Raw genomic sequence first — 10803 nt, forward strand, 5'->3', positions numbered from 1 at the left:
TGCTTAATCTTTTCCCTAGGTTATTTTTACATGGAAAATGTCATTAGTATAAATATTTCAGAAATGATATGAAATTCATAGAAGGATGCTAATCCTCTCACTGTCCGTGATATGTTTGGCAAAATGCTATCAATTATAGCTCCAGTTATTATTTTAATGTGTTGTGTGCCACAGAAGGAACTGTCATTCAAATTTTTTTTTTTTCAGGCAGAGTGGACAGTGAGAGAGAGAGAGAGACAGAGAGAAAGGTCTTCCTTTACTGTTGGTTCACCCTCCAATGGCCGCTGCGGCCGGTGCACCACGCTGATCCAAAGCCAGGAGCCAGGTGTTTCTCCTGGTCTCCCATGCTGGTGCAGGGCCCAAGCACTTGGGCCATCCTCCACTGCCTTCCCGGGCCACAGCAGAGAGCTGGCCTGGAAGAGGGGCAACCGGGACAGAATCCAGCGCCCTGACTGGGACTAGAACCCAGTGTGCCAGCGCCGTAGGTGGAAGATCAGCCTAGTGAGCCACAGCACCGGCCATCATTCAATATTCAACCATCATCACTTAAGCTATTGGTTTACCTGGTATTTTCCCAAAAGTGTTTCCCATCAGTTATAGGCCAGAGTGCTTCCTCTTCAACAAAAGGGAGCTCAGAGACCCCAGTAATGACAGTTAACCTAGGGTACAAGCTTCTGACGCCAGTGCTTGCATAGCCTTGGGAACTCTGCCTGGGACTGAGTACTGATTTCTAGAACCCTAGTATAGAAGCTGACACACAATTGCTAACCCCAGATCACGCAGAACATGGGTTAATTACATGGAAATGAATGAACTGATAAAGGATGATTGTAGTTTTATTTGGAATTTTCTCATTTTTAATGGACTATTTCCTGAATATAAGGAATCCCTTTCTATTAACTCTTTCTTTTAATTTTTTAAAAATTTTTATTATTTTTTTATTTTTTTATTTTTATTTTTTGACAGGCAGAGTGGACAATGAGAGAGACAGACAGAAAGGTCTTCCTTTGCTGTTGGTTCACACTCCAATGGTCGCTGCGGCCAGCGCGCTGCGGCCGGCTCACCGCGCTGATCCAAAGCCAGGAGCCAGGTACTTCTCCTGGTCTCCCATGTGAGTGTAGGGCCCAAGCACTTGGGCCATCCTCCACTGCACTCCCTGGCCACAGCAGAGAGCTGGCCTGGAAGAGGGGCAACCAGGACAGAATCCGGCGCCCCGACCAGGGCTAGAACTAGAATTAGCCTAGTGAGCCGCGGCACCGGCCTCTATTAACCCTTAAGTATCTATAACTGACAACAATTTAGTGATTATAGTTTTGTAAGCAGAAATAAGACACTTGTTATTTTTTCTTCTCTTGATCCCTTCAGAATTTGGGGCTTCTTTCTGAGCATTCATATTTCCATGGCAATGTATTGTTTGCATGAGGTCAGTAAGAATTTGTCCTCTTTGTAACATATCAGAAAACCTTATTATACAACCAAGATTTGATTGGAACATCTATTTGAGAATGATATTACCAGGATCAATAAGAAACTAAGGTTGACTTTATAGAGCCAATGCTTGCAAAGTCTTTTTGGGAAAACTGAACTGGTATTTGGCCTACAGTGTTTCCAACCTCATAGGTAAGTAAACAAGGTGACTTTCTGACAGGCCCAGGAATGCTAGGATGTATTTGATTCAAGATGAGAGGAATTCATCCAAGTCTATAGGAATTGTAGAGAAAGTCTTGTGGCAAGAAAACTTGCCATGGCTTCTTGGCTTAGCTTCTTAGCCTATATATATATATGTATATATATATGTATATATATATATGTATATATATATATTAATCTGAGATTTCTCAAGAAAAGTTCCAGCCAAGCAAACTTCAAAAGGCCAGTGGAGTCAATCACCATTCCTACTGTACTCAGGTAAATAATCAGCAAATTTAATGCAATCAGATTTATTTTGTTAAACAAAGATGATAAAGTAGGATGACTATTGAAATTTTATGTTTCAATGGAGAGCATGTCCTTGCAGGCCATCATATTCTGATTGTGTTGTCTGTGAAGTTTTGTCTTCTACCTACAAATTGGACTGTAACATGATGTATTGCTACTGAGTCTCAACTGGGCTTAAGGAACAGAAGACAATAAAATGAGACATGAACTTGTTCTACCAATTGCTGCGCTATATTGTATTCTCTTTCCTCCACCAAGTGAAGGGACTAACAAAGATTCTTTCACCAAACTTGAGTCAAGATGCTTTGAGCCCTCAACTAGGCCTTGATCTTGGCCCCGTCCTTTGCTGAGCCTACAGAGTCCAGTGATGGCAAGAATCCTACAAAATCAACTTAGAGAGAAATTCCTACCTATGATGCCTCATCACCCTAAATATCTGATATTTGATATCTGATATTTGATATTTGGTATTTGATCACAGACCTGCCTTCAGCAGGAATCCTGTCAAGTTTGTTTAACAAGAATCCTTCTACCTTTGATAACTCCTCTTAAGTAATTATTCAGCCACTGACATACACATGCACATAGACACTTGTCTCCTGGGTTGTAAATCTCAATTTATCCTCACTGTATTTGGAACTGAGCTCAGTCTCTCTCCCCTGTTGTAATAGTCTTGACAGTTTTCACAGGGGCTCTGAATGAAGTCTTCCTTGCCATTTCAACAAATGTCAGAACATTTTCTTTAACAGTATTCCAGGTCCCACCTGCAAAGCCAGCATCTAACCAACCAGGTTCTTCTCCTGCTGCCTGCCTCACAGAGCATCAAGTCTTCCCCAGGACAAGGGAGTCAAGACAGTCCAGGAAGTTCAAGGGGTCTTGGCTAGGCGGGGCAGAGGGAAAGATGTCCTCCTCTTTCCTCTTTGGCCAAGGTCAAGTTAGAGACCTCAGCAGCCAACACGCTTTGAGGACCCCTGTGCCCAGCAACTTGAGTTTCTCCCCAAGAGCCGCTGGCAGCACAGGTAAAGTGAAGAGGCCTGAGCAGAAACACGGCAACCTAAAGGATTTGTTCTGGAGAGCATGAGGAGATCCCCTGAGAAATTTCCAGAAATAGCCAAAGGAAGACTTAAAAGGAACAATATTTCAGCAAATGGGTCAGCGATAATTTAGTTACAAAAAATAAATGTAACTTCATTTTGAAGTCACACACCGCTGAGGCCAAATGTATCAGTCTCACATTCCACAAATGATAAATAGCTAGGATTATCATTCCTTTTCTAGAATGCAAAGAAAAAAGTCCACAGCTATGCATCACTTTAAAATTCAGAATACACACGTATTCCTGGATATGACACCAAAAGTACAGGCAAGCAAAGAAAAAGTGGACAAATTGGACTTCATTAAAATTAAAAGCATTTGTGTATCAGAGTAAAAGGCAGGGGCCGGCACTGTTGAACACTAGGTTAATCCTCCGCCTGTGGCACTGACATCCCATATGGGCGCCGGTTCAAGTCCTGGTTGCTTCTCTTCCAATCCAGCTCTCTGCTACTGCCTGGGAAAGCAGTGGAAGATAGCCCAAGTTCTTGGAACCCTGCACCCACATGGGAGACCAGGAAGATAACATTTGGCTCCTGGTTTTGGATCGGCACAGCTCTGACCTTTGTGGCCATTTAGGGTGTGAACCAACGGAAGGAAGACCTTTCTCTCTGCTTCTCCCTCTCACTGTCTGTAACTCTACCTCTCAAATAAATGAATAAATTAAAAAAAAAAAGTAAAAAGGCAAATTTCAGAATAAGGGAAAATATTTGCAGATCGCATATGTAATATGGGATTAATATATATAACATATAGAGATAAATAAAGAGAAGGGAAGGAATTAGTGTTTAATTGGTATAGAGTTTAGAATGGGGTGATGAAATGATCTAGAAGTGGACAGTTGTGTTGTGAATGTATTTAATGCCATAACATTATTAAAATGGTAAATTTTATGCTACATACATTTTATTGCAATTTTTAAAAACCACAAAAATCTAACCGGAAAAAACCTAAATTTATGAAGCTAATAAATTAGGAGATGGTTATTGAACTTTAAAAGGATTTGTCAATTTTTAAACGATTTTCTGTAGGTAGACTCTTTCCTAGAGCTTTATTGTCTTCTCACGAATCATTAAACATTTGTTAAAGTGTTCAAGAGTGGGCAAAAGGTGAAGGAGAAGAAAAAAGAAAACATGCTACAGACCTTTGCAAAGCCAGGCTATTAGATATTCTGTTTATATGGGGTTTATGAATGTTTTATTTTGAAAAAAATTGAAAACTTACAGATATAGTACAAAGAACTTCCATATACTGTCATCCAGTTTCATAGAATGTGAACAGTATGCCAAATTTTCTTTCTCTCTCAGTATATATAGTTGTTATAATTTTATTACCTTTGATGAAGATTTATTTATTTATTTGAAAGTCAGAGTTACAGTGTGTATGTGTGGAGGGGGGGGGGGGTCTTTCATCTGCTGGTTCACTCCCCAGATGGCTGCAACGGCTGGAGTTGTGCCAATCTGAAGCCAGGAGCCAAGAGCTTCTTCCAGGTTTCCTACGTGAGGGCAGGGGCCCAAGGACTTGGGTCATCTTTACTGCTTTCCCAGGCCAGAGCAGAGAGCTGGATCAGAAGTAGAGCATCTGGGACTCAAACCAGCATCCATATGGGATGCATACACTGCAGGTGGTAGCTTTACCAGCTATACCACAACACCAGCCCCTAAAAATGTATCTCTTTATTTGAAAGGCAAATTACAGAGAGGCAGAGAGAGAGAGAGAGAGAGAGAGAGAGAGACAGGTCTTCCATCCACTGGTTCACTCCCCAGAGGGCCACAAAGGCTGGAACTGCGCCGATCTGAAGCCAGGAGCCAGGAGTTCTTCTGGGTCTTCCACGTGGATGCAGGAGTCCGAGCACTTGGGCCATCTTCTACTGCTTTCCCAGGCCATAGCAGAGAGCTGGATCGGAAGTGGAGCAGCCGGGACTTTAATTAGTGCCCATATGGGATGCCAGCACTGTAGGCAGCGGCTTTATTTGCTAAGCCACAGTGCTGGCCCTTTGATGAACTATTAAAGATTAGAGAATAAATTACAGACACTGTGTTTTTAACCCCCAAATAACTTCAGCATATATTTAATAAAAACAGTGAAAAACAGTGACTTTGTACTACATAGCAGTACAATGATCCAATTCAGAAAGTTAAACATTGATACAGCACTGCAAATGCATATACAAATTTCTCCAGTTGTCCCTTTAATGTCATTTACAGAAAAAATTTTTACTTTTTTTTTTTTTTTTGACAGGCAGAGTGGACAGTGAGAGAGAGAGAGAGAGACAGAGAGAAAGGTCTTCCTTTGCCGTTGGTTCACCTTCCAATGGCTGCCGCGGCTGGCGCACCACACTGATCCGATGGCAGGAGCCAGGTGCTTCTCCTTGTCTCCCATGGGGTGCAGGGCCCAAGCACTTGGGCCATCCTCCACTGCACTCCCTGGCCACAGCAGAGAGCTGGCCTGAAAGAGGGGCAACCAGGACAGAATCTGGCGCCCCCACTGGGACTAGAACCCGTTGTGCCGGCGCCGCAAGGTGGAGGATTAGCCTAGTGAGCTGTGGCGCCGGCAATTTTTACCTTTTTCATCTAGAATCTAATACAGGATCACACATTGTGTTTTTTAATTTTTTTTAAAGATTTATTTATTTGGAAGGCAGAGTCACAGAGGGGCAGAGGCAGAGAAGTCTTCCATCTGCTGGGTCATTCCCCAAATGGCTGCAAAGGCCGGAGCTGTGCTGATCCGAAGCCAGGATCACCCCGGGAGCCACTCCTGGGCCTCCCACATGGGTGTAAAGACCCAAGGACCTGGGCCATCCTCTACTGCCCTCCCAGGCCATATAAGAGAGCTGGATCAGAAGTGGAGCAGCCAGGACTCAAACCAGCACCCATATGGGATTTTGGCACTGCAGGGGGCGGCTCCATCTGCTGCACCACAGCGCCGGCCCAATATATTGTGTTTAGATATCATGTTCTTCAATCTGCATTAACATGGAGCGGGTCTTCAGCCTTTCATGACATTATCAGTTGTGAAGAGTACTGGCCAATTATGTCCCTCACTGAGGTTGGTCTATTTTTTTTATGACTAGTTTTGAGTTATGAGGTTTTAGAATAATACTGTGTGGGTGATGTTGTGTCCTTCTCAGTGTTCCACATCAGGAGACACGTGATACCAGTTTGTCCTCCCCTCTCTCGCATAAAGATTTATTTATTTATTTGAAAGGCAGAATTCAAAGAGAGAAACAGAGAGACAGTGGCTGAGATAGACACAGAGAACAGTGATCTTCCATCCACTGGGTCATACCCAAATGACCACAATAGCTGGGGCTGGGTTACCCAAACCCAGAAACTTGGAGCTCCATCCTGATCTCCCATGTGGGTGGCAGGGACCCAAGTTTTTGCACACTCTTAGGTGGCTTTCTCAGGCACATAAGCTGGGAGCTGGCTCAGAGTGGAGCAGCAAGGACCCAAACCATTACTCATTTGGGATGTGACAATGCAGATAGCAGCTTAATCCACTGTACCACAACACTGACCCCTGTTCTCTTTCTATTTTTTAAGAAGGTGTCTAACGGTTTTATCCACTATAAAGCATTACATTTCTCTTTGCTATTGTAATTTGTTAAATTAGGCAAATATACTGTCAAAGTTGAATCCAGTGGGTATATCCACTAATGAGCTTTGCTTGAACCAATTATTTCTGTTACGATGGCAAATGGTAATTGTCTGTTTTATTACATTAAAACTTTAACTATTTTTTAAAAGATTTTAAAATTTATTTCAAAAGCAGAGTGACAGAGGGAGAGAGAGCAAGAAATATCTTTCATCCACTGGTTCATGCACCAGATGGCTGCAACACTCAGAACTGTGTCATGCTGAAGCCAGGAGCAGGGAGCTACATTCAATTCCTCCATGAGTAGTAGGGATACAAGTACTTGAACCTTTACCTGCTGCCTCCAAGGGTGTGTACTAGCAGGAAGGTTCATCAGGAGTAACAGCAGCTGGAACTTGAACCAGGAACTCTGGCATCAGATGCAGGCATCCCAAGAAATGGCTTAAAGTTCTGCAACACAGTGCCCACCCTTAATTTATTTTTTAAAATTTCAAGTGACACATTAAAATTGCATGTATCAGCCGGCGCCACTGCTCAACAGGCTAATCCTCCGCCTAGTGGCACCGGCACACCAGGTTCTAGTCCCAGTCGGGGTGCCAGATTCTGTCCCGGTTGCCCCTCTTCCAGGCCAGCTCTCTGCTGTGGCCCAGGAGTGCAGTAGAGGACGGCCCAAGTGCTTGGGCCCTGCACCCCATGGGAGACAAGGAGAAGCACCTGGCTCCTGGCTTCGGATCAGCGCGGTGCCACCTGTTTTAGGTTCCATACATGAGTGAAGTCAGGTGATATTTATCTTTCTGTGCCAGGCTTGTTTCACTTAACATAATGACACACAGTTCCATCCACGTTGTTGTAAAAGACGAGATTTTATCCTTTAATGGATGAATACTATTCCACTGGGGATATTTTCCTACATGTTATTTTTATTCATTTATTTGTTTTTAAAGATTTATTTATTTATTTGGAAGGCAGAGTTAGAGACAGAGAGGCAGAGACAGAGAAAGACACAGAGAGATCTTCCATCTGCTGATTCAGTCCTCAAAAGCTGCAACAGCCAGGACTGGGCCAGGCCGAAGCCAAGAACCAGGATCTTCATCCGGGTCTTCCACATGGATTCAGGGGCCCAACCACTTGGGCCATCTTCTGTTGCTTTCCCACGTGCATTAGAGGGCAGCTGGATTGGAAGTGGAGCAGCCAGGACTTGAACTGTCGCTAGTTTGGGACACAGGGGCTGCAGGTGGTGGTTTAACCTGCTGTGCTGTTATTTTTAAATGTAGTATTTTTGAAGTAAATAAGTGCATTCTTTTATATGGCATATGTTTCTAAACATAACTTTGCTTTATAACTGTTAATGTGGAAAAGTTTGCTAATTTTTTGATCTGCACAAGTTCTAAGGGAATTAGAGTTAAGGAAAATGGACACGTGTTTCAATTTTCTTTCTAAATAGTAGATTTTGGACAAAAACAAGCACATGAGATTACACTAGTATTTAGTGTATCTGGAAGCCTATCTCCAAGAGAAAGTATAGAGAATGAAGGAAACATTTTAAAGAAATATGTATGAATAACTAAGCTGAGAATAAACATTGATTGGTAGCAATTAGGGATTCATGAGAAGGTACCAGGTTGGTTTTGGGTATTTATTTCTTTTAAAAGTGTCTTTAAATATTAGTTTAAAGCAGGGAATTATAATAAGTGAAGTAATAATTGAACTTGACTGCTTTAGTAAATACATTTTATTTTTTCCTTAAAAATATGAATGTGCGAACACATTTTTCACTGCTTCCTATACTTGAGTTTAGCTAGACTAAATTCTGACCCACAGAATTAGAGACTCATTACTCACATAATGGCAGGAGAAAGTAATTACACATGAGAAACTCTGAAGGAACACCTTTTGATGCTGAACTTGCAAGAAGCAGCATATTAAGGGAGAAAATCCTTGCCTCAGCTCGCACACGAAACACCTGGAATCATTTAAAACTGGCCAGGCCCAGACCCCACCACCTTGTCCATGTAACAGACTCAGGGATTTCGCCCTAATGGAGATGCGATGCAAAAGCTCCCTGGAAGATTCCAATGCGCAGCCAAAGTTGAAGGCCACTGCCTGCGCCCATCACCTACTGAGGAATCAATTAGGCCGTAGGCCGGGTAAAGCTTCATGAACCTTTCGTTAGCTTTATCATTAGGGGCCAACCTCTCTTTCTTCCTCCCCAGACCTGCTGGCTTCTGGCTGAGGACCTCCTTCCTACAACTGTTTCCAGCTGCTCTGCCTCTCCTAGTTTCTCCTTTAGGATAGGACCTAGAACAAAAATGTCCATTTCTCCTGATTCTTCTTCTGCAAAGAGCCTCTTTTGTTTAAAGAGTTTCCATACATTAAATGAAATGATAAAGCATATATTGCAAAGACCAAACATATTATAAAGATCTTTGTTAATTCTTAAAATATCTATTGGTATTGAAGCCTCCATTTTTTTTGTGACATTAGAAAACAAGGCCCAATACTTCCATTCTATTATTTCTACTCTCCAGGGTTTTGTTCACTAGGACTCTCCACTCCTAAGAAGGATCTCTGAACTCTGGGGTGGGCATCTGGTATAGCAGTTAAGACACTGGTTGGGATACCTGCATCCCATATCCGAGTGTCACCTTTTGAGTCCTGGCTCTGCTCTCAGTTCTAGCTGCCTGCCATTATGCACCTTGGGAGGCAGCAGGTGATGGTCAAGTGTTTGGATCCTTGCCACCCCTATAGGTGTCCTAGATGGTGTTCCTGGGACCTGGCTTTGGCATAGCCCTGTTCCAGCTTTTGCATAGCCCTGTTCCAGCTTTTATGAACATTTGGAGAATAAAGCAATGGACGGACAACCTCTCTGTGTCTCTCTGCCTTTCAAAAAGAAGAAAGGAAGGAAAGATCCTCAAATGCTCCATTTGACATTCTTCTTTGAGGTGCCAATGATTTTACTTTTTATTTTATTTATTTATTTTTATTTATTTATTTATTTTTGACAGGCAGAGTGGACAGTGAGAGAGAGAAACAGAGAGAAAGGTCTTCCTTTGCCGTTGGTTCACCCTCCAATGGCCGCCGCGGCCAGCGCACCGCGCTGATCCGATGGCAGGAGCCAGGAGCCAGGTGCTTTTCCTGGTCTCCCATGGGGTGCAGGGCCCAAGCACCTGGGCCATCCTCCACTGCACTCCCTGGCCACAGCAGAGGGCTGGCCTGGAAGAGGGGCAACCGGGACAGAATCCGGTGCCCCGACCGGGACTAGAACCCGGTGTGCCGGCGCCGCTAGGCGGAGGATTAGCCTAGTGAGCCGCGGCGCCGGCGCCAATGATTTTACTAAGGCAAAGATATCACTCTATATATTTATGTGCATGAACACACACTTGATAATCATATATAGTGTTACATTCAATGGCTTTAAGATTCCAGATATTTATACTTTAGGGGAACAGGTTTATGCAGTCTCAAATTTCCTGGTTTTGCACAGGAAAATCACCCTATCATTTTCTGCTGCTGTGTATTGAAAATTTTATAATTTTTTTTTTGACAGGCAGAGTGGACAGTGAGAGAGAGAGAGAGAGAGAGAGAGAGAAAGGTCTTACTTTTCCGTTGGTTCAGCCCCCAAAGGCATCGTGCTGATCCGAAGGCGGGAGCCAGGTGCTTCTCCTTGTCTCCCATGGGGTGCAGGGCCCAAGCACTTGGGCCATCCTCCACTGCACTCCCGGGCCACAGCAGAGAGCTGGCCTGGAAGAGGAGTGACCAGGACAGAATCTGGCGCCCCGACCGGGACTAGAACCCGGTGTGCCGGCACCGCAGGCAGAGGATTAGCCTATTGAGCCACGGCACAGGCCAAAAATTTTATAATTTTATAATGCATGTAAAATTAAAAGCTAAGCCAATGATGGGTGGGGAGGTATTGTGGCACAGCTGGTTAAACACTTGCTTGCAATGGTGGCATTCCATTTCAGAGCACCGTTTCAGGCCTGGCTCCTCTGCTTCCAATCCAGCTTCCTGGTAACACCCCTGGGAAGGCAGCAGAATATAACCCAAGTTCTAGGTCCTCTGTCACCCATGTAGGTGACCAGGATGGGGTCCCTGGCTCCTGGCTTTGGCCTGGTTCAGATCTGGCTGTTGTGGCCATTTGTGGGGTGAGCCAGTGGATGGAAGATCTCTGTCTCT

The sequence above is a fragment of the Oryctolagus cuniculus genome, chromosome 8 (assembly GCF_964237555.1).
Source record: "Oryctolagus cuniculus chromosome 8, mOryCun1.1, whole genome shotgun sequence".
NCBI lineage: Eukaryota > Metazoa > Chordata > Mammalia > Lagomorpha > Leporidae > Oryctolagus > Oryctolagus cuniculus.